Here is a 22014-nt window from a genome sequence, read left to right as displayed (position 1 = left end):
CAGGCAAGAAAGGCTACTTTATTCTTTATTGGGTTTGGGGCTATTTTTGTGGCTGTGTTATTTAGTTATTTGACATTTGAGAGTTGTTGGGGCAAAAGGAAGTTCAGTTATTAATGGGAAAACAAAATTTTAAATTTATTTTTTTTATGCTGAACTCACATTGAAGCGTCTTATTCCAGCAGGTGGAAATTAAGCCATACCTGATGCTAAATGAGTGTTTGTAATTAGGAAATATAAGGAATATACAGGAATATTACAATATGTAGGAATCTTACATGCAGTCATCAAGATGCTTATACACAAGTATGTGACATTTGAATTGAGGAATATCAAAGACTTCCTGAGATGTGTATTTTTGGAAATATTTTTTGCTTTTAGAGTAATGAAACTAGGATCTCTTAGAATTTTTTGCCTGCAGGCTCAGAATTTTTGAGTTTACAAAGTTCATCATGGATGTTAGTAAGTTTAGATAAAATATGGCTCTAGAGACACGAGATATGTATTTCTAGAGAATATACATTGTTGGAGTATAGGGTGATATGCTAGACATAATATACTGCTAAATTACAATTTCAGACTTCTAAGATTTTAAGCAACAAAGACATTTCCTCCTTTTTTTCCTTTGCTTTGAGTTCTTAGCTCTGTGTGCAAGATAATTGTGTAGGTGTACTTGGTTCTTTATCTCTAAAATAGTGTTGATTTACATGTTCTCATTTTGTTGCTCTTAAAAATATAATTTAGGTAAAATATAGCTGCCAGTGGTGGTGATTGGTGGTGTTTATGTGACGTGACCTTTAATTTGAGGTTTGAACAGCATTTTATATCTCTAAAAAGACCTGATAAAATCTGAGGTTTGCTCATTGCGAGCTAAGGGAAAATAACCACATTTCTGTAGGCTGATCATCTGTATGCTGATTTTTTTCAGTGAAATATACATATTTTTTCGTTTCTTTTTTCTTTAGATTCTCTTTATATAGTTACAATATGCATAGTCATGAGTATGCTGAGCAAAATACTGTCCAAAATAAACCTTGTCCAAAACTGCTAACTTGAGAACATTTCTTCTAAAGCAGTCCCACAGAATGTGTAGGGGTTTTTTTTTTTAAAGCAGTTTCTAGCAGGAAAGTGTTTGCTGGTTTCTAGTCTTTGTCTTCATGCTCAGACTTGCAGATTGTCAGCCTACACAACTTTCCAGGAAAGCCCATCCAGAAAAGGACAGCATCTCACAAGTGCCATGGATCCAGAGCCGTGCATCCGTGCTCTGGCTCTGCTGATGGAAAATGATACAAGTACAGGGCGTGGTGGGTTTGCATTCCCAGTCCTTGTTCTGCAGTGAGCCTCCATGAAATGAAGCCAGCTTTGCTATAATTCTATTGAGAAGTAAATAATAGGTACTGTTAGGAAGGGGTGTTTCTGTCTCCTAGGCAGAAATCCACCACTGGCTCACAAGCAGCAGTGATGCTCAGTTGTGGTTTCCTGGGAAATACTGCCTAGTGAGGAAAAGGAGGAACATTACATCATCATCCCTTCCGAATCATCCTTAGCTTTATCTTCACTTCTAGGCTGAAATCACAAATTTTTAATAGGTACAGGAATTGAAAAAAGATATTTAAAAATCCCCAAAAACTTTCCAAACAATTTTTTTTTTTTTTTGCAAGCTTCCAGATAACTTTGCAAACATTTTTGTATATTTGCTGCATCCACATAGCTGTTTCTTTTCTTTCTTTTTTTTTGGAACTTGAAACTTTTGCTTGCTGTGAGAAAAGCGTGGTAAGTTTATTCTCAAAACAGTGGTTTTGGATGTGTGTAGCTGTCAGTGGACTTTTCATCCAATCTTAGCATTGAGTTACTCAGTGAGGTCAGAGCAGTCTGAGCCTGGCTCGGTGCCACCTGGGCAGCTGGCAGGGGCAGGGAGCCAGGCAGGGCAGGAGACTTTTCCAGCAGCTCCTTACAGGTGTGGGAGCCCTGGCCCATGGGCACCTCATCCCTTCTCCCCTCGCCTGCACAGTGGGAAAGGCAAAATTCTGCTTTAGCTATCTAGAATAGCCCTCAGATGTTCTCCTCAGGCACTGGCAGCCCTGCAGAAACCTTCAGAGCACAGCAAAATAGCAGGTTAATTCTCTGTCTTTATTTGCCCCAGCTGAGTTCAGTCAATTTACACAAGGAAGTTTTTTAAATCAGCATAAATACAATTCCCTTAAAAAGCCACGTTTTTCTCAAGGCTGATTAAAAAACTAAATATAGCACTTGAGCCTTTTTTTCTTTGCCTTTTTTTTTTTTTAATTAGGTAATTATAATGATATTTTTTTTATTTCCTAGAGGACTGAAATTCAATATATTGGCCACTGATTTCTTGACAGAATGGGCATTAATATTTCTTAACTGAGACTTAAAGTTTATTTCCCTTACTCTTATTTAATTGCCAGAACAAGTTTCTTTAAGGAAAACATTTTCAGCCTGTGTAAAGTGGAATCACTTAATACTGTGTAAGAGGTGTGTATTTGTGGTTTAAACAAATTACTGGTGTACTGAGTTTGGTAGAGCAGCCAGGCATAGTTGCAGTTTAAATGTCACTAGTCCTTACAGACTCTCAGAGCTTAGTAACAATTGCTTTAACAATTTGATCATTCTGAGGATTATTGCTTTGAATGAAAATGAGTAATTTGTACCATGTGGCTTTTGTAAGCAAGAGTAGTTTGAAATAATATGAGAAGGTAAGGCTCCATTGCTCATGGCTAAAACTGTGCAGTTACCCCAGCAAGTGCTGACAGGGCTTTGAGGTGTCTGTGTGCTGACTGTAAATCCTAGCCCAAAAACCCCCAAGACAGCAAAAATCTGTTTAAAATCTTAGTGTATGAGCTGTTAGTTTTCTTTATGAAGATGCAGATACATAAAAGTTGCTTTTTTTCTCCCCTTGATCTCTTCTTCATATATGGGAGTGTGATCCATCCTTGGACACTTGACTTGAAAACTGTGGGCAAACAAGAGAGTGGAGCTGTGTGATTGATGGCTGTTCAGAGGAAAGCATGGACTGTGCCTGAAGAAAAGCTTTTAAAGTAATTGTGTCATTTCTCCTTTTACATGCAAGTTGCATTAGCAAGAGAATGTTTTTTCTTCAGCCCATCTCTCTGTCACTTGGTGTCTCTTCTCAGCTTTAGTGTATCTTAACACAGTAAAATTTGGGAGGAGAAAGGAAAATAGTATTTTAGTATTCTAATATAATAGTTTTGGTGAATCTGTGGCACATATTACACTGAATTTCGTTGTACAATTCGTTCACAGAAAATTGGATTCTTTGAGTGATTCTGCTCTAGCAGTTATTAAAAGTGCTGAATCAGTTCCTTTCATAATCTTAAAAGAAAGGGTATGAATACAGAATGAACTCCAGATAAGAGATGTGATTTTAGTGTAGCTCAACTGTTTTTTTCCCATAAAACACATAGGCTAGAAAGGGCTCCTGTAATCTTGGTCTGACCTCTAATACTTTCTATGGAGTCCGTGTATTTTGTTCCAGCAGCCACACTGGATTATATATCAACCTTTTCTTTTTTATATGAATGCTAGGAATAATGTAATAAGCATATGCTTAGTACATGTTTCTTGGTGTCTGAATTGTGTGCAGATTTATGGACAAAAAGTGCACACTCAAATGAAGCTGTGTGTGATCACATTTTTATATGTTTTACAATGAAATAGATATAAATAAATGTAACTGGAAAAACCCCACAAGAATGTATTTTCATTATATGCGATTTCTGTTAGAGCTTGACTAAACTGAAAAAATTATTGTTTTGTCAGATTGTGTCAGCATCTACTTTGATATATGTTCATATAATCAGACATCTTGTGGTGGTGTGTATCAATTTGGTGTTTTCAAGCCATAAAGGACATTATTGTCACTGAGGGAGGTGTCATAACGACATGTAACACTGGAATTGCCATCACACTGCACTGAACAGAGCCTGTGCAGGAACATCAGATGGTTTTGTCAGCCTAGGTGGTGTTTTGCCTGTGATTTACTGCCAGGATGTGTCCGAAGACACATCCTTCCACCAGACAGAAAAAAGAAAAACTGAAACAAAATGTAATTTATTTAGGTACAGTTGAGAACTGGTCTTTGATGGCATGAGCAGGCTGCCCCAGTTCAGTCTTGCCATCATCATATACCTTCTTCTAAAACTGTATTCCATGGGATAATGCAGGATTTTTTAATGAGTCAAAAGGCTGTTGGTAGTGCAGAAACCTTTTGGGTATCCATAACTCAGTGATAGACTCGACCAATTCCCTCAAGGTGATCCAGTTCTCTTTGTGCCCGAGTCCCAAACTTTGGGTGGATTTCCTGAGGGTTAAAAGTTGTTCTTTTTAACACAGAACAAGTGTGTTGACAAGCGTCCTAATATAGACTGTGTAGGTGATCTGTTTTAAGAAACAGGATGTATTATTTCTGGGAGAAAGAAACCCACTTGTTTCCCGACACGTGGGTGCAGGTGGAGCTGCTAAGCTGGTAAGAATTCTTCCCCCCAAAATTTAATTCTTTGCATTAAAAGAAGTGTTGAAAGGAATTTAGTAACTGTCAGGTGAATGTTTTAAACAGTTGAGCATTTATTTTTGGCAAAGATTTACTGCGTTGTGTCTTTCTCACTTTATTTTTTCTTCCATAACTCTTGCCAGGTGAGGAATTTTAGCCTTCCCTTCTGGTGCAGCACAGAAGTTCAGCTGCCTCTGGCACCATGAGGTGTGCAAACACAGTGAGGTTGTGAGGACAGAGATGTGAGGAAGCCTGCTGGCTCTCAGAACCTCAAAGGAATGGTGTCATTCTGCCCCTAGGTGCTGGTCAGTGCTGGGAGGAGAGGAGCAGCACCTCTGGTGCTGTGCTTGCAGTGACTGCTGGCCAAGCTGGTTGTTCACCCCTTTAGCAGACAGAAATGGAGCCTCTCAACAGGTCAAGTGTCCTGGCCACCTGTCTGTCATTATTTTCAGAGCACTGGTCACTCTGAAGCTCCATCCTCGTCCCTGTGCAGCTCCATGAGGAAGAGCAGGCAGCTTTTTCTCCTCCCTTTTTCCCTCTGTCCCATGATAGCACGTAAAGCTTTGCTGGCTCAGTGCTACCAGCACTGCTACCAGGGGTCAGTCAATCTCTGCAATTGTTGTGTGTGGGCCAATATTGTATCACAGCCCCTCCAGCAGCTGGCTGGCAGGGGAATTCCATCATCCTGTGTGCATTCTAGAGATTCCAGCATTTTTACTCTCAATATCCAAAGCTCACTGTATTTTTCCTTGGGAGGTGGGGGGACTGAGAATAGGGAAGTGTTGGAACAGAGAAGTATGTCTAGAAAACCAGATACACCTCTCTAGTCTTCAGTCTGGCCTGGAGTTTCATACAAACCATATTGTAAAAAGTCAATTTTAATAACTTAGAAAACAGGCAAAAAAGCTTTTTCTATAATTCCTGCTTATGTTTAAGATCTCCTTGCTTCGTAGCCAGTTCTCAGAATAGCTTACTACTTAGTTAATAAATTTGACCTAATGACCAAATGTGGCAACTTTATGAATTATGTATCAGTCTCTTGGGTACCAAACTGTGCGCTTTGGTTTTATTAAATTATTTCTGATTTGATTATCTTCATTAGATCATGCAGCAAGTTAATTTCTTTTGAATTTATTGTTCAGACTTTACAATTAAAAGATGCGAATCAAATTGTACAGTTCTCCTTCAGTCTTCATTATGATATCAGTGAGTTTTAGAATTCCAAATACTGTTTTACTGCAGCTTTTTCATAATCTAAGAATAGAAGATCAATGTAATACATGGATTATCAGCTTCTGGACCCTGCATGATCTGTTCAGAAGAAGCATATTTCCAGACTGGGGAACATCAGCAGCAGAAGTGCATGATGGGCTTTTCTATATTTCAACTTGCCAATTAGTAATAGAGCTATGGTTTTCTCAGATGCATTAATCACCCTTTCTTAACAGCAATATGACAACTCACCTCAAGTAAAAATATCAAGATATTTTTAAAAAGCTAATTTGGGCACTTGTGGAGTACAGGGTTTATTTTCAAAATTACCTGGGAGGTGCTGTCTGAGGGTAGTGAGATACAAGTAGGAAACATCAGCATATATGTGGAGAGTGAAGTCTTTGTGTGACTCTGATGTTCCCTGTGCCCTGCAGAGCTCAGTTGTTCATGTTATTGTTCAGTCCAAACAATCAGCCTAAATACTGCAGCTGAACATGAGAACAAGCTGCATTTCTTATCTTCTCATCATTATTATGAGCTGAAGTGCTGTGTCTAAGTCTGGCTGGGAGATACAAAAAACAGGAGAGCAAATCTCTTCTTGTGGTTGACCTGCTGTGTTTCAATTTTGGAGCTCTTTTAAACTTGTGTATGGAATCATTCAAACTCTCTAATCCAGGATTCTAAATAGCTCCTGCATATGCAACAATTCTGTTCCAAAAAAAATCAAAAATTAAATGATACATGGCCTGTTATTATACCAATGCCTGAGGCTTTTCAGTGTGCTGCAGTGTTGCCCTTTCCTGAGTGTTTATTTAAAATAAAATTAATTTGTTCCATTCATAATTTCCTTATTTTATTAACTGAGAAATCTATCAATTGCTTTGCAAGACTTTCTCTATATTCCTTGTGCTCCCATCTGTGTGTTACCACAGGGGGTTTCTTTGGATGGGTTTTTTGTTTTGGTTCAGTTTATTTGTGAGCATGTGTTCAGTTGTTAAAGGGTTAATTTCTTAGGCCTGTAGATTGTAGTTTAAATACATTTATGTTGCTTGATTGCAGTAAAGCCCCATTCTTTGAGGAGAACATTCTGATTTTCCTGGCAGAGATGGATACATGATTTTCTTTCTTAAATAATATTCCTTCTTAAATATGTTCCATACAGTTGTCTTCAGAAGTGTACATTTGCCATTAAGCAATTTTGTGGTGGTGAGATGGTGCTTAGTCTATAAAAGGATACCTGGTGTTGTTTTTTTTTCCTATTTTCACAGAGATAAAATTTGACCTTTTGATAGACATGTTTGTGACTCAACAGTAAATACTACTGAGGAAGGCATTCCTCCTGGTCATTTTGAGTCAGTTTGATAAAAACCTTGATTTAGGACAAGAGTACAAGAATTTCTGGGTAATAAAGTAGTAGTTGCTGAGTAGAGAGACAAAATTTGTCACAAACCCTTAAATTAGGCAGAGATAAATGAAGATGGGACTTGTGTACTTTGAGAGTTGTCATTTCATTTAAATCTGTGGAGTTGCACCAGCGTAAGCGAAATCTAGTCAAGATTCCTTTCTTGAATGCTGAAGTTTCTCCTATTTTCTTCTGATTTATCATAGATGTACTCTTGGATGAAGATGATAAGTTTTATGCTCCATGTATTATTTTCTACTTTGCAGGCTAAAATATTACAATTCCTTCTTCAAAGAAAACAATATATTTGAATGAGAACTAATTACCTCTTTTTTTATTCCAAGTGACAAAAGCTAATATATCACACTTAGCCACTATAAGAACTCCATTTCAGTAAACTAATTAAACTAATCCTATCTCTACTCATTATTCTCAGTTCTGCTAAATATTTTAACAGCATAGATTTATTTCATTACATAAATTATATCATACTTAAAGAAAACAGTTTGCATAATGGTGTATTTGCATTCCCAGGAGTTTATTTTGGGTTTTTGAATTCAGACTTCACATTTCAGTTAAAATAATATTATTTGCCTTATTTACAATGGTAATTCTTCATAATTATTTCTAATTATCTAAAATGATGTATAACTTTAATTAAATGTAAGTGCTTGGCATTCTTGTTAACTTAGATTAAACAGTGACAGTTCTCCTGCATATAGACAATATGATGTTAGAAAGTTGTGATGTTTCTTACAGTTCAAATCCTGTAATTTCATAACATCATGGGTGGTCCTTTCAATGAACCAATCATAGGGTAAAAATACAAAAAATAGGTGGTTTTTGATTGTTAGTGGTTTTGATTGTACTAAATATAAAGATGATATGTTTACTGGACATATCTTAATCTATAAAATGAAAATAAAAATGTCTACCTCATTTTTTTCTACTTAAACTATGAAACCAGGATATGTTGAATGCTAAGATTTTAACCAGCAGTGTTCCTGGGAGGCTATAAAGGAAGGGTGCATAAGTACCACTTCAGACTAAATTGCTTTCTACTTAAAGTCGTGTCATGTAATTAAAACAAGAACCTGTAAGTCTCCCAAATCTCTTTAGTTTAGTTTTGGTTTTGCACTTAATGTACTTGTTGCAGAGCTTTCCAAAATGCTAAAGAAAATGCAGATGATAAGTCATGGATCAGGATGAATTTACAGTATGTAACTCATGTGATCTGTATAGAGAAGATTCATAATTTCAACAATTTTATGATAAAGCACTTATATGACAGAGGTAATGGTGTTGCAGTCTTAATGCCAGTTTTTATACTGTTATCTGAACTTTGTTTTCTGTCACTGTTACTACTGGATTCTCACAGTGCTGATATGAGGTGAATCATGAGAATTTTAGGAAATTCACATAAAGGGAACTAATTTTGGGTAGTTGTAGCTGGGGATTCTGCATGATTGCTTAAAGAATGCAAGGCAGACAGACACCCGACAGAATTTGTAAATTGTTTTATCCCAAGTGCTGTGGGTTACAGTCACGAGAGCTCTCCTACTTCCGAGTCCAATCTGCCAGAACTGGAATTCATCTACAGGTACCAAGCAAGCAGCAGTGCAGCTTCCCATGGCACTTCACCCTGCTTTGCACCTTAGCTGCTTCTTGAACGCAGCAGTGTGAATTGCTTTCATATTTTGCTTATCGATAATCAAAACCTTTCATTCATTGACTAAGTTTATATATACAGACTGTTGTTTTGGTCAGTTTTCAAGTATTTGCCCCTAATTCATTACAAAAACCATGACAGTTTCATTTCCATCATCTGTTCTGTTCCTTTTCTGACATAGACAAGAAAAGTAAATCGGTGTGTGGATCTTTAAATTTGCGTTTCTGTTCATTCACCTTTCTGCAAAGATGTTACCTACAAACAAGCTTTAGATATGGTTTATAGAGATTACATAATGATGTAATCTGGTCATATTTATGTGTAAAATATTAAATACACTGCAAGCATATTTTTGAATGCAAAAACTATTAGAAAGAAAAAGGGAAGTTAAGCCCATGGTATAATCTATTTTATCCTTCTCTGATACATCTTTCTCCTTAACAGTTCAGAGAATATCAAGTAAAATTTTGAAGAAAGATAACTGCTTCAAATAACAGTTTTTAAATTGATTCCAAGTGCTGTATGAACCATTTAGTCTTAGAAACTTGGATAAAAGACTAACTACTCTTTGGAAGAATATCTAGATTCTAATAGTGAATAGAAGATTATAAATACTATTTGTAATATTTTTATTTATTTTCTTAGAGTAATAATTGAGATGAAGCTGTTCAGCAAGTGAAAAGTTGTAGCTTACAGAGCTTTTCACCTTCCAGAGGACTCTTTATACTGAGCTCCATCAGTAGTGATTGAATGCTGGCAGTGCTGATGCCCTCCCTGCTCTTCACTGTGGAGGGGAACTGGCCTCAAGGAGCTGCCAGGGCATGCAGGACACTGCCAAGGTTGGATGGGTCTGGAAACCAAACCAGGGATCTCTGTGTGGCATTCTGCTCTGGTCACACTTAGGAGTTGACTGATGTGTGTGAAAAACCTGGGACGCTGCTCGAGCCTTGGCAAGGGCACAGGTGACAGGACAGGGGATGGCTTCAAACTGTCCCAGGGCAGGGTCAGGTTGGATTTTTGGAGGAAGTGTTGCAGAGGCTGCCTGTGGCTGCCCCTGGATCCCTGCAAGTGTCCAAGGCCAGGCTGGACAGGGCTTGGAGCAGCCTGGGGTAGTGGAAGGTGGCCCTGCCCGTGGCAGGAGGTGGAATGGGATGAGCTTGAAGGTCCCTTCTCCCCAGACCAATCTCAGGTGATTCTCTGAAGCTGTACATGTTTAGAAAATGCCATTGTCCCCTGGCTTCCAGAGTTTATCAGCTGTTCTGCATCTTACTGTGACTCTGTCTTGCTCGTGCAAACTGCTGAGCCAAGCTTCTGGGAGCAGAATGGAATCTCCTTCTGCTGAAATCAGGTGAGAATGGAAGGTACACAGAACTGGCTAAAAAGGAGGCTGTAGAGGTGGGGGTGAAAAATATTTTTCAAGTAGACTTGGAACTGGTAAAGGCTCAGAAGATCAGTAAAAAATGAAGCTTTCCTGAGGATCAGGAGTCTCTGGGTGGATCTGAGTCCTTTGCTCAGCTGAAGTGACTGGCAAGTAAGAGGGGGTGGTGGGGAAGACAAAATCTGCCTTATCAACACTAGAGGCAGGCAGAAAGAAAGGGACTTTCCACTATGGAATATTTGCTGTCTGTCTTCCCAGTATCTTTATTTACTGTTTATATATTTTCTTCTCAGTACATCTTTCATTATGGAACCACATTGCTTAGCATTTGTTATCAGTATCAGTAAAATATAATTTTAGTTGCTAGATATGATAATACCTAATAAAATTTGCTGTACTATTTAAAGCATGCTGTGACTGAGTAAAATATGAGCTGTGTATGCAGCTTGTCTGCTTGCCTAGCTTGACATCAGGGTTGTGTTTCACTTGACAGATGTCTGTAATTACTTATATTTTTCATAGTTTTATGTGTTTCACAAGTCATCTATAAGATCATGTAGTAAACTTAGAGGGCAAATTTATCTGGTAATCTTTTAAATTTCAAATCCCAGTGTTAAAATTTCTTGAACTACTTTGTACATACATATATGTATTTACATCTATTTGTACAGAACCTATCTGTATATTTTTTACATTTAAAAATAACTCTGTATGTATTTTTGTAATGTAAAATACACATGTATTTTATAGAATTATTTACACTAAGCTTTCTCAGTGAGATTATTTCTGTTTGTGTATATTATTGTGTTAACCTATAAATCATTCTTATAACCAAGATATTTTGAAATAAAAGATGATTTTTAATTTTCTTTTCTTTCAGGCACATGTCATTTAAAAATTACTTTTCATTTTGCATTAACTTGAATGCTTACAGTATTTACATTAATTGGCATGTAAGGAACATCAGTTAAACAGACTCATACATATCCTTCCTGAATAATGCAGTGAGCTAAATGTGTTTGAAAATTTATGTGGTTTCATACTGGTAAATGAGGTGTATTTGTGGATCATGTTGCTCATATATCACCTATGTTTAATTATCAAATTATAATAAATATATCACTGGTCAAAAGATGTGCAGGTAATGTAAATATTTTATGCAAGTGCCAAAAACATAAAATTGTTGAGGTGATAAAAATCACTCTGAATATTTTTGAAAGAGTTGTTAGACCACAAACTCCCTGTCAGTTTGGTCTTCAGTTCTAGTAGCATAATATTTTGACAGGGGACAACATTTTATACAGTCCATAGGCCAGATCTTTCACTTTTGTGCTTACAGCTCAGTTGAAGTTATTCCCCTTGAGGACCTGACCTCAAGTGCTAAATCTCCCAATTCTATCTTTTGCTAGGAGAAGAAGATGAGGACAGTATAACCCATGCACTCACAGCAGCAGTTTCACATATTTGATGAGCTCACATCTCCATATCCTGTAGTGTTCAGCCAGGTGGACCAGGCATTACATAGTCCATAGTGAGTAAAGAGTCCTACATTATATTAAGCTCTCTCTCCATTATTTCTACAACTGGGATGAGTGGCTGGTGGTGTTGGGGTGGGGGTATTAGGAAGTCTTCCTCATTGATTAATCCAACAAAATGCTTTCTCTGTTTTGTCATGTTCTTCTCCTGTCCTCCCATATGTTCTGACAGTTTCATCCTAAAGTGGCCACCTAGAAAGACACCTTTATTCTAATATGCGTTGTAGCCTGTTGTAAAATGGAAAAAAAAAGAAAAAAACAAAAACCAAACTCCAGTGAGTTCATTAAAAAATAATTTGTTTTTAATTACTGCTGGCCATGATAATAGAGTGGTATTTAGAAAGAAATTAGCCCAAGTGAGCAAATAGCCCTCCAGACGTAACATAGGTATGAACAAAAGCTTAAAAGAATATTCTCTAACTATTTAAGCAGCCTTTGCATAGTATAATCACTGACAATGACAGTAAAATGACAGATATTTATTGTATTCATTTCTTGTTACTAGTGTAATTCTTAAATCGTAGTACTTAAAATGTTAAAAACAAATATTACTGCTATTACTAAAAAAAGCCTTCTCTGTAACAAATTTGGACATTGAAGAGCTGCTGGTTTTGTGTGAACAGGTCATAAGCCTAATTTCAAATCTAGGCTATTGATCTGGGGGTTTTGTACTTGACACCCCACACTGCTTTGTGTCCAAGGTATTATTAAATACTATAACAGCTCCAAAGCAGCAAAGCCAATGTTATGGGTTCTTTATCCCAAACTGAAGTACACAATAATTGGGATATCCAAGACTTCCAGGTCTGTGTAGTGTCTCCTGTGAAGCAGATGGTGCAGCTGGCTGATGACAGATGGACACAAAGTGGAATGGGTGCAGGGAGAGGCTGGAAGAGGGAAAAATGGAGAGCAGATCATGTTGGAAAAGAGCTGAGCATGGTTAGTAAAGCCAAGGAAATGCTGAGAAGTGGGTATTGTTCTTATCTGGGGCTGCTTGGGAGTAGAGGACAGGACGTGGGTGGTGTTCTGAGCTGAAGAGGTACGTGCTGGCCATAACAATTTACAGAGACATGTAAAAGAGCCTTTAAATAGTCACATCAGGGAGCTCCTGAAACAGGATTCCAGTTTGAGCTTGGGCCAGGGGAGGTCAAACACTTATCAAATTTTGAGAAGGAACTTCTACCCTTAAGAAAAATTACCTCATGTGGCTTCCTAGCAGGTGACTCAACTCCCTGACTCAGGAGTTATCTTCCAGCTCTGCTTTCTTTCCAAGAAAAGTCAAAGTCACAGATGCTCCTGCATTCTCAACTGCCAAAATCCCTGTGGTTGATAGGATTAACCAGCTAAATTTGTCCATGAAAAATAAGAAATCTCTGTTTTTTTCGGCAACATTCAGTAACTGGCATGCTACTACTATATTTGGTGATAGTGCTGCTTTTCCTAAACCTTGTGTTTTCTGGGGTTCTGTGTAAATTTATGTGAGAAAGGAATTATAGTTTGTATTCTATTAAAAAAAAAAAGTGCATACTGCTTGAATGACCTTATTTTCAAGGGAAGGTTTATTAGAAATGCAGTTCACACAATGTATGATGAGGTGGAAAAAAATAACAGAAGTGACCTGTGCATGCAGCCCATGTGTTTGCCATTTTTCCATTTTCTTAGGCATTTATGGACAATTGAACTTAGAGTGTGCAGCAAATAGGTAGTTTTCACATTTTTCTGAGCATGCTGTTCAATTTGTATATTTTTAAAATTATTAATAGTAAGTGCAGACAAAGAAAAAATTATATGTTTTGAAATTATACTAAATACCAGAAGTAGTAACTACACTGTGGCTCAAGGCAATTCTGGTGCTTGCAGTATCAACTCCTTAATCACATTTTTCACATATAAATCATAATTTACTTTTCAAGAACTCATATTTTGTGCAAAATTTCATTTCAGAGGTAAAATCTCAGTGAAGGGAAACCTCAATGCTGCTTTTTTCAGTGGAGTTAAATCTTGTACAGCTGTGTGTTTACCCTTCAATGCATGCATCAGTAAAATAATAAATTGCAAAGATTAAGAGTACCAAGGTACCTGCACTAAAAATTAAACAACTTTAGGCCAAATGGATCTCTCAGGGTTCTGTGCATGTAGGCATTGTCATTTCTGCCATGGGAAATCAATTAGGGTAAGATCCAGCTTCATCCTGCTCCATCTTCAAGGTTCTGTGGCACCACAGCTGCAAATATTCCTTCACTAGAAAGTTTCTAGTGAGTAAGAACTCTGGGTTTTGCATTGTGTAAATATGTATTTATAAACTTTTGAGTTTGATATTGAGAGTGCCTAAAGTGTCCCTTTCATACCAGGTGCTCTTCCAATTTAATTTTACTGAAATACTGCTGTCTATAACTGTTGTTGTTCCATCTGCATTTACTTATTCCTTCTTATATATTCTCTTTATATTTTTATTGAGGGTTGTCAGTAAACCAAATAGAAAATTGTCCTTTCTAGGTTAAGTAGCAGTACTTTTATTTCACCCATTTCATCAGATTTAAACCTTTCATGACACTCTTAAATAATTATTGTATTTCCCTGCCTTGCCTTTTTGAGCATTTATTTGTGTTAAGCAATCAGCTAAATAAGCATTTTAAACTTTCACCCAAGTGACTTAGTGCAGGGCCAGTGTGTACCTTGATGATTGATATGAGCATAAATATTCTATCTATGTTTTCATTATTATATCTGGATATATGGTTATTTTAGAAGTGAGGTGAGGAGCCATTTGCAGTGTGTATGTATCAATATTTATGTAGGCATACAAACAAAAGGTTGAAATACAGGTAGGAGAATATTCAAGGATTAATTTTTGCTCTCTTTCTGGCCTTTTTAAATAAAACATGCTGGTGTTTGGATGATTCTGTGATACCAGTTCATTTCAACCACTTTAGTCACTTAACTTAAAAAGAATGAAAGGATGAGTAGTAAGTAAAGATTAAAAAAACAACAAAAAAATAGGCATAGTAGCAAGCAAATTGGTCTGTGGTTATTCTAGCTGAATGTTACATGCTGCTAGAATACAACACCATGGATGAGAAATAGTCTTGACTATTGTGCTCACTTTCTGCCTTCCTGCAGCTGATTCTTTCTGGAGGAAATGCTCTGCCAGCCACATTCTTACAGTGTCACCTTTTGACCCATTGTGCCTCGGTGATCTTTTTGCAGCTCAGGACAGTTATAGTCTGGTGATATGGGGAATAATTCACATTTCTGGATTTTAGCAGCATTTAATTGAGTACTATTGGGTTTCTGCATAAATATGTGTGAAATGATTGTTCATTTCTGATCCCAACCTTTTGATTAATCAACTCTCCCTTGGGCAGTCATGCAGAATTGGCCTTGTTGTGCAGCAGCCAAGCGAGCATTTAAGATTTTCATTGTTAAGCTCAGTTAATGTACAAATTCAGATTTTAGTAAATGGCTTTTTGAATAAATAAGCATATGACATTATTCTCTGTGATATCACTTTTTTCCTTTTTTCTTTTTTTGAGAAATGCAACCCTCAACAGAAAGGGCTGTTCAGGCCATCCAGGTTTTTTTATAACAACATGAGACACATTAAAGTATAATAAAGTAATCTCTCATAGCAGAGGAGCAGAATGACCTTTTAGCCATATAAAGTTTGATCAGGTGCCTGGATTACCACATGAATAGAAATAATGCTGGGTTGGTCTGGCATCTCTGGAGAGCTGGGTAAGAACACACCAAGTGTTCAGGGAAATGCCTGGTGCAGAAAGAGTTGGACATCATACAATACATAGCAGCTGCTGGACACCTGCATAGTGCTAGTGTAACTGCCATGTGTATTATAAATTAATTTTAAAGAGATTTATAACATTTAGTTGTGATTGAGAAGTAAGAATGTGAGCTAGGATTACAAAGAATCTCAGAAAAGAAAGTGCAATTAGTGTATAATCCACTGGAACTCCACTAAGACAATCATTTTGTGTAGGATCACACAGCAGCTTGCAGTATGACAGTGCCTCTTTCTTATACCAACTTAATTTCCCATTATTGAATGAGAAGATAATATGTTGATATTTTTATCAAATGCCCTTTCACTTCCAACTACAATTTTTTTTTTCCAGTGCCTTCTGCAATCCATAATTTTTTTCTCTGCTAAAACTGATAATGAATTTATAAACTATTAGCTGTAAGTTCTCATGCTCTCATTAATTGTGTTGTCTAATTGAAGAACCAAATATTGGAGAACTCAAGAATGACATGCAGTTGTAATCATTTCTGTAATGCTTTTAAACTCAGTGCAGACTAAATGATTACTCACAGAAAATATTAGTACAGAGAAAATAAGTGGGCAAATGTTATGCTGCTTTCCCTGAAGTATTCAGGTGACCTTATTATCTCCCAACATGAGAAACTGCTGTTGGGAAAGGAAGGTCATTCCTTGATCAAGGAATGATCAATCCTTGTCCTTTGCCATAGACACTACCAAGTATGTATCAGCTGCTCTAGAGAGGAATCCCACAACTGATTTGCTGTGTGTGATGTGTAGATAAAATCCTCATAGATTTTCATTCCTGGGGATAGAAATAATTAGGTGGTTACATGGTAAGGTGAGAATCAAAGCCATTTTTGCAAAGCACAGGCCGTAAAGCAACGAAACCTATTTGGTTATTAATAGGGAATTTCACATATATATGAACTTGTTGGAATATTCTGTAGAGTTGCAGATAGAAAATGAAGCTGTTTATTGATCAGAGCTGATTCTGTCCCTGGAGTCCGTGTCCTAACTGTAAAATACAAGTGCTGACTGCCACACTCTGCTGATTGCAGATTTTTTTGACAGCCAAGACCTGACTTTTCCCTAATCCGTGTAGCTGCATTGTAGGAATTACAAAGCTTATGTGACAGACCTGTTCTGTATTCCAAGAACTGCAACACACCTGTCATCAGATAGAAGCAAGAATGCCCAAGTCATCACTTTACCTGGGAAGCAGAACAGATGATTGAAATTATTTCTTACTGCTAACTAATTCCCCTTTTAGCAGAGATAAGCTGCTTTGTTCAGCTGTAAATGAAACATTAGGGTATTAGCTGTCAAGGCAGAAGTATTGGAGGAGCTAAGATTTTATCAGCAGTAGTAACATTCTGGGCAATAAATTGTTTTGTTGGGCAGAATACTATTCTCCAGAGGTACAGAGAAACAAAGCTCATTAAGGTAAATGCTTAAAGCACCACAAAAAAAGAAAGACAAAAGCTTATTACCTTTGTTTTGGGGATAGATAAAACATTTGCACTTTTTCATCTCTGTGTAGCAGTGAAGAATTATGTGGTACTGCTATTAAAAAGATGCATTTGTAGGCTTGTAGAATGCTTTCTGAATATATCCAAGGGACAAATAGATTCTTGAAATATCAACAGAGAGCTGTAGTAAGTGATGGCTTTTTGGAAATTGTTTTGTTTCCCTCTGGGTAAAATTAGGTATCTGCACATTGTCCTGTACTTAGCATTCATCAGATTAATAGACTTGCATTATTAAATGAATGTTTGGAATGGAGAAGCAGAAATGTTGGAGTTATATGAAATATTTTTACCAGTACATGTACCTAAATTAAATTTGTAAGGTTTATGTCATGAAGCATTAGGATGATGGGAGGAGAGGAGCTCTTGATGGTAGGGACTGCAGCTCAAGAGAAATATTTGGGGTGTTAGGAAGGAATTGGAGCTCTCTAAACCAAGGGTGGACATAAACTTGCTATCAGAAACAGTTAAATGGGATAGAAGTAAAATAGGTCGAAGGAATCTCTGTTCATGAGCTGAAAAGCCTGCAAGTAGCCAGAGGCAGATACTGTTTTCCATCATTACTTGTTTGAAGCAGCATTTTAGAAAACTGTAAAATAGAAGTTTCATACATAACACAAAGAACAAAGGCGTGTAGCTGCAAAATTGCATAGAAGATTGTGTTAATAGCTGACATAAATGTCTTCAGAATTTTCTCTGTGCAACACAGAGGATTTGGAAACACTGAGGAGAGCTTTGCATTGCATCCTGTTACCTACAAAGGAGTCAAGAAAAGATGCTTTAGGAAGAACCAAGTAAAAATTAAAAGCCAGCTGACCAAAGCATGAGTTATTTTTTAATGGCTTTCTGTGGACAAGAAATTCTACACAGATAAAACACAAAATTCTGAATTCTGCTAGCTGGTTTTATGTATTATAGAAATATATATATTCTAGTTATGACTATGTATATAGATATAAATAGAATATATATATTTTTATATATATAAACTAGTTATATATATAAATATATATACTAGTTATATATATAATTAGAATATATATATCTATATATATTATCTATAATAGATATAATATATATTATATATAATATATATTCCCTCTATATAACATATATCAATATATATTCTATCTATATATTATTATATCTATTATATATCAATATATATACATATAATATTATATATATATATGTATGTATTATTCATATTCTTTAATGTGAATAGACAGTGTTGTTTCAATACGGCTGTCACTGGGTCATTGTCCAGTGATGGACAAATCTTCAGAATCACTTTTCTTTCTCTGTGAAACAGATATAGCGGCCCACCAGAATAATCTGCTTGATTTTGAGGGGATAAGTACAATAATAGTCAGCTTTGTTTGTTGCTAAGACTGAAATTAATTAAATTTTTGTTTCCTCATTTGGGGTTACTGAGCTCATCTGACAAAGTGTTAAGTTTTTGAAGGAGGATTCAGTGATACTGTAATATACTGTCTTATATTGTTAATTATAAAGAGCTTTCATACTTAATGCAAGTGCTTTATACGCACCCACCAGCTGTAACAGAAGATAAAAGTGATTTGTGTGGTCCCAGTTGCAGCACTGGGAGCAGCAGGAACCTTTAGGCTCCTGTGGTGCTCCAAGGACTGTCTCAAATCCAGCCCAGCCTGCCCGGATTGCAGTCCTTACTGAAGGGCTGCTTTTGAATCTGGAGATGCTGCCGAGGCTGAACTCTTCTATACTTGCTGAAGTTCTATGGGAGCACCAGAAGTTCCAAAAGTAAACTCAGAAGACCAAAATGTCAGGGCTTCTTGCTTCTAGTGAAATCTTTGCTCTGCTTTCTTTGAGGAAATCTGTTGATGTCTCAGGAGATGAATGCCAGGTTTTACACACAAGGGCTTTATTTTAGATGGTGCATCCTTCAGAACAACCAATCCGTCTGCAGCCATTTAAGTAATCTTTTCAAATGTTGATTTCACCCTATACTTTTTTCCTTTACTTGTAACATAGGACTAATAGAGAGAATGTACTAAGTGTAGCAGGTTATTGCTGATTTTATTAAAATAAGACTGGAATATTTTGTATGATGGACTCATCCCCAGGGTACTCTCTCATCACTATCCATAAGCTAAAGGCCCCCAGATTTTCAACTATCACCATCAGCAAATGAATGAAACTGGATTTGATCTAATAAAATGCATGACTTGGCTTTGAGGTGCCGCAGATCATAACACCCACTGTAAATTCATCCAGCTGAGCTGGGGTAAATATCCCAGCTGTTCATGGGAATCCAGAAGAATCCAGAGGGATCAGATCCAGTCATTTGCATTAGTTGAGCAGGTTGGTATTTTTGTACTTTATAACCCATTTTTCCTAAGGAGCTGCTTTTCAGAGCTCTGTACCAGTATGGACAAGGTCTGTTGGGAAGATGAGTTCATAGAGCTCTTCTGAAGAGGCCGTTCATGAGCTGGAAGTTCATTACTTGAAGTACTTTAAGTAATTTGGGTATTGAGGATATCAGTTATGGTTGCATTTTGTCATTTTATATTAACAAAAAGATCAACCTACACAAAAACCTTAGTCCTGATTCCAAAAGATAAGGCAGAAAGGTCTACTCTAATTTTTAATTGGCATTCTAAAGTAATTTTAATCATGCTTTCATCTTGTTTCAAAGCATAAATTTAGTTTTAAATACACTCTTATTTTCACTAATGATGGACAATTACTGAAACATTCAGAGACCTGGAATAATTCGCACATTTATAAATGGCTTGTTTTTATCTAACATCTAGTTAAGCTTTGGGGATGTTACTGCCATGAATCACCAGGAGAAGAAAAAAATAAATAACCCAAACATCAGGAGAACAACAAACAAACAAAGAAACCCCACCAAAATAAAACATTGAAGTATTTCCTTGTTCTTGTCTACTTTAGGAGCTCATGGAGGAGCTTGAAAGTGGGTAGAGCTCTGAGAAAATACCAAAGTTTGTTTTTGTTGCTAAAGTGGAAAAGTTTTCTGCAGTGCATCAGAAATGCCAGGCTAACAGGATACAAGGTGTGATCTGAGAGAAACTTCAGCAGGCTCACTTTGTACTGACAGGTCTAACCCAAATCCAGCCTTTCCTTACTGTGTCACTCTGACTTTCTGCAGGATCAGGGATTTCTGCCTTCTCTCAGCTCTGTTCCAGCCAGCACAAACCCCTCTGATCCATGTGTTTATTGGCTGGAACCCTGACTGTGCCTAATTTGTCCTGCAGATAATCCAACCACTTCGTCCAGTTCTAACACATGTGGTTAAAGAAAAAAAATGTGTATTTTGGATGTCTGTGAAAAGAGAATCAGAAACATAAGAAGCCAAACATATCTCATACATAGATCTATTGTGGCCACATAGCAGTGTCTTTAATTTACAATTTCTGTTGCTGTGCTGATTTTTGACATTACCCAGAATCAATTTAAACTAATGTGAGTGCAGTGCAGAGTTTTGACACTTGGCTGTGCTAGAATTTTCTATTTAGGACATCAGTGAAGTTGTCTTTTGTTTCAGCAGCAAGAAAAGGAGAGATAAAAGTTAGGAAAATTATACACTTGTCAGAAAACTTGTGGAAGTGGCAGAGACTTTCAGAGTCAACACCAGTCAGGGAACAGTTTATTCTGTGCTTTGTGAAATTGCTTACTGCAATATTTACTGGTGAAGTGTTGAGTGTATTGTACCCCCTGACCCCCATGTTTTCATCTGTGTAATGTTACTTTTTCATGTCAACCCTTTGCCTTATCTGCCTGGGTGTGTATCTCACACCAGCAGTGACTACTGAAGAAAGCAGGAGTGGTGCTTAGCTGAGAAATCCTACTTTGGCTGCTGCTGGGCCCAGGAATTGCAGATTGTTCCTGGATGTTGCAGGTTTGATACTCTGGAGTATAACCCATTGGCTGACTTTCCATGCCTTAAAAGGATTTTTCAAGTCCTCTCTAGTCCTCTGGGCTCTTTATTTGTTTGCACTCTTTGTATGATTTTAATTTCAATGAAAAACTCATTGTTTGTCCTGTGTCAGTGGTTTATTTTTTCATTTGGACTGTGGTTTAGACTCCTCACTTGGCTAGCCAGGAGAGAGAATAATGGAGGCATAGTACTGAAAAAAACGGTGATGTTCTCTTTATATGGCTTCTGGATAAATCCCTGAATTACTGTATTGAAGTTGCTTCAAATTTTACAGTCTTTGCTGACAGGAAAAGCAGGAGAATCTATCAGCAGTGCACAGTGGATGGGCCACATTCCTCAAATAATCCAGTCAATTAAAAATTGATTTTTGTTCTAGGCAGCATGGTGGTAATGTAGTGGGGAGACAGTGTATGCATTACCAACAGAGCTCACATCAGTTAAGTGATATTTAGGTGATCTTCTGTCATGGGAGAAAGCAGTGCAGTTGATGATCTTTGCTACTGAAGAAGCTAAATTGAAGTGTCAGATACCAGAATTGCATTTTATTTCTAATATGTTGGCCTGCCAGCCTGGGAGAAGCTATGTGGAGTCTGTGAATACAAAGGGACAAAAGTGCTAAATCTAGCAGAAACTGAATGGTTTGGGGAAGATACTATAACATGGCTTTTAGAGCCTTTAAAGGCATTTAAAGGAATTGAATCTTGTACTTCAGTTGCTGGACCTTTTGTCTACTACCTTGCTCCCATTTTCTGGTGGCAGCTCCGTAAGTAAAAAAGTAAATGAAAGATATGCATGATCTAAATTGCAGCAGTCTTGATGTTTTTTTGGGTTTGTTTTTTTTTTTTTGGTTGAAGTGAGAACAAAAAAAAAGCCCAAATCTATTAATTGAAAAATGTATTTCCCTCAGATGTGCATTCTGAGCTGCAGAATTTAAAGAGGCATCTGTCTATGATCAGAAATGTGGAAATGTGCAGCTGTGAAGATTGGGCTCTACCTTCAGCACACACTGTGAGTCTGCACCATGAGACCCAAAGCTGAAATCAGTC

General features: G+C 37.0%; 1 protein-coding gene across 42 annotated transcripts in view; it reads left to right on the top strand.

The window, feature by feature from the left end:
* The window catches only part of RBFOX1 (RNA binding fox-1 homolog 1), a 1274894-nt gene that overhangs the window by 1056997 nt on the left and 195883 nt on the right, over nt 1-22014 (top strand). Inside the window, exon 4 of one of the 42 annotated variants that reach the window (XM_085591773.1) lies at nt 11599-11720. The exons of the other annotated variants lie outside the window; for them this stretch is intronic. The gene's annotated coding sequence lies outside the window, so the exon portion shown is untranslated. The remainder of the gene's footprint in view (nt 1-11598; nt 11721-22014) is intronic. 42 annotated transcript variants of the gene reach the window in all.

This window comes from Lonchura striata, chromosome 14 (assembly GCF_050655825.1).
Source record: "Lonchura striata isolate lonStrDom1 chromosome 14, ASM5065582v1, whole genome shotgun sequence".
NCBI lineage: Eukaryota > Metazoa > Chordata > Aves > Passeriformes > Estrildidae > Lonchura > Lonchura striata.
This window is presented reverse-complemented; position numbering and strand designations above follow the sequence as displayed.